Source organism: Myotis lucifugus, unplaced genomic scaffold, assembly GCF_000147115.1.
Source record: "Myotis lucifugus unplaced genomic scaffold, Myoluc2.0 scaffold_1006, whole genome shotgun sequence".
NCBI classification, from domain to species: Eukaryota; Metazoa; Chordata; class Mammalia; order Chiroptera; family Vespertilionidae; genus Myotis; species Myotis lucifugus.
The window spans coordinates 107,832-110,395 of NW_005872054.1; the positions used below are offsets into that span (position 1 = coordinate 107,832).

General features: G+C 53.0%; 1 long non-coding RNA gene, 1 other non-coding gene and 3 pseudogenes across 2 annotated transcripts; all 5 read right to left on the reverse strand.

Annotated features, from left to right (window-relative positions):
• Positions 1–37: 37 nt before the first annotated feature.
• Positions 38–1,580, reverse strand: LOC111824177. The gene is made up of 3 exons (XR_002827273.1): positions 1,445–1,580; positions 748–881; positions 38–171 (listed from the first exon to the last, which is right to left on the reverse strand). It is a non-coding gene; the product is annotated as an uncharacterized LOC111824177 (long non-coding RNA).
• On the reverse strand, positions 424–518 carry LOC111824192. The gene has a single exon (XR_002827283.1). It is a non-coding gene; the product is annotated as a small nucleolar RNA SNORD116 (small nucleolar RNA).
• LOC111824216 lies at positions 1,128–1,231 on the reverse strand (annotated as a pseudogene).
• A 243-nt stretch (positions 1,581–1,823) lies between the features above and the next one.
• On the reverse strand, positions 1,824–1,934 carry LOC111824199 (annotated as a pseudogene).
• A 464-nt stretch (positions 1,935–2,398) lies between these two features.
• Positions 2,399–2,503, reverse strand: LOC111824211 (annotated as a pseudogene).
• Positions 2,504–2,564: the final 61 nt, after the last annotated feature.

The window sequence follows — 2,564 nt, forward strand, 5'->3', positions numbered from 1 at the left end:
CAAGCAAATGACAGATTGTGGCAAAGAGGAACGCTTACCTTCCTGCGGGATCCACAGGCAGGGTGCACACCCAGGACACATGGCTGCCAGGACTCTCACATTCTGCCCATCATCAAAGGAAAGCATGGTCTTCTCTTCATGGCTGATACAGAGTCTACACGGCCACTACACCTGGGAAGTGTAGAGAAATCACATGCACAGTTGAGAAATGGCCCCAGGTGACAATATCCATGTCAACATTCTCCCCAGGTAAGACCTGTCTATCAAGTATCTCTATCCCTAACCTGTGACTCCAGGCGCATGTGATATACCATGAGGTTGGGCAGGTAGGCAGCTGTGCCGACACTCTAGATGGTGCCTGCATGAGTGTGACAAGGGGAAGCTGTCCCTCACTCCTCCTGTCCCTGGGGCATTGAACATGCTGGACCTCAGTTTTTGATGAGAATGACGACAGTATGAGTTCTCACTCATTTTGTTCAGCTTTCCAAGGAATGCATTTTTGGGGTCATCATCGATCTGAGCACGTGCTAAAATGTGAGCAAGGTCGGTGTTAAGGCTCATTGGGTGAGCCAATGACAGAATCCTCCAGGGGCCTGCGGGATGCAGATCCCAACACTGAGCAGGAGGAATACTCAGTCCACTGTTCGAGGGAAACCCCATGTGCTCTTCCGACACCCAAACCTGTGACTCTAGCAACTCCCCAAATCAGAAAATTAATTTCTCCACTTGGAGCAGGAAAATGCTTACCTTCCTCAGGGATCCACAGGCAGGGTGCACACCCAGGGACACTCAGCTTCTAGGACTCCCACACGCCACCCATCAACAAAGGAAAGGAAGGTCATGTCTTCATTGCTGATGGCGAGTCTACACGGCCACTCCACCTGGGAAGTGTACAAAAACCACATGCACAGTTGAGAAATGGACCCAGGTAACCATATCCAGGCCTACATTCTCCCCAGGTAAGACCTGTCTATCAAGTCCCTCTATCCCTGACCAGTGACTGCAGGTGTATGAGGCACCATGAGGTGGACAGGTAGGTAGCTGTGCTCACATACTAGGTGGTGCCTGCATGAGTGTGACAAGGGTAAGCTGTCCCTCACTCCTGTCCCTGGGGCTCTGAACGTGCTGGACCTCAGTTACCGATGAGAACGACGACGGTTGTAGTTCTCACTCATTTTGTTCAGCCCAAGGAATGTTGGTTTGGTTTTTTTGGGGGAATCATCATCGATCCCAGCACGTTTTGTGAAGCCAAATGTCTAGGTGAGGCAGCTGAGGCAGCGCACCTCGTGAGCCAAAGACCTCAGGGTCCGAAAGCAAGAGGGACAGTCCATCCACTCTTGAAGCTCAACCCCACAGGCCACTGCGGACACGTGGACAGGCTGCCTCTAGCACATCGACAAACTCCCCAAGCAAATGACAGATTGTGGGAAAGAGGAACGCTTACCTTCCTGCGGGATCCACAGGCAGGGTGCACACCCAGGACACACGTCTTCCAAGACTCCCGCACGTCACCCATCATCAAAGGAAAGGAAGGTGGTCTCTTCATGTCTAATGGGGAGCCTTGCACGGCCACTGCACCTGGGAAGTGCACAGAAATCCCATGCACATTTGAGAAATGGACCCAGGTAACAATATCCAGGCCACCCTCTCCCCAGGTAAGCTGTGCACCTGTCTATCAAGTCCCTCTATCCCTTAGGAGTGACTGGGTGCAAGTGTGACACCATGAGGTGGGCAGGTATGCGCCGATACCTTGGGAGGTGGCTGCATGAGTGTGACAAGGGGCAGCTGTCCCTCACTCCTGTCCCTGGGATACAAAACGTGCTGGACCTCAGTTACCGATGAGAACGACGACGGGTGTAGTTCTCACTCATTTTGTTCAGCTTTTCCAAGGAATGTTGGTTTGGGTTTTTTTTGGAGGGAGTCATCATCGATCCCAGCACGTTCTGGACACAGGGCCTTGGCCCAGACACATGGTTCCAATTGGCTGACATTGAAACAGAGAAAGGCTTACCTTCCTCAGCGCCCTGGGGGCATGAAGCAGACCCGGGGCTACACTTTTTCCAGGACCCGCCCATGTTGACCCCCGGTAGAGAGAGAGGTCGTCCCGTCCATGAAGATGACAGGCCTTTCATGATGACGCCACCTGGGGAGTGAAGAGAAACCACATGCACTTTTGAGAAACTCATTCAGCTTCTCAGGTCACATGATCTACACCACCCTTTCCCCAGGTACAGCCTGCACCTGTCCTTCATCCCTCTATCCCTTAGGGGTGAGATGGGCGTGTGTGACACCATGAGTTGGGCAGGCAGGCAGCTGGGCTGACGCCCTGGGAGGTGCCTGATGAGTGTGACAAGGGGAAGCTGTCCCTCACTCCTGTCCCTGGGGCTCTGAACGTGCTGGACCTCAGTTACCGATGAGAACGACGACGGTATGAGTTCTCACTCATTTTGTTCAGCTCCAAGGAATGTTGGTTTGGTTTTTTGAGGGGAATCATCATCGATCCCAGCACGTTCTAAAAAAGGGAGCTGCCGGATGGTGGCTCACTGGGTGCGGCAAGGACCTCG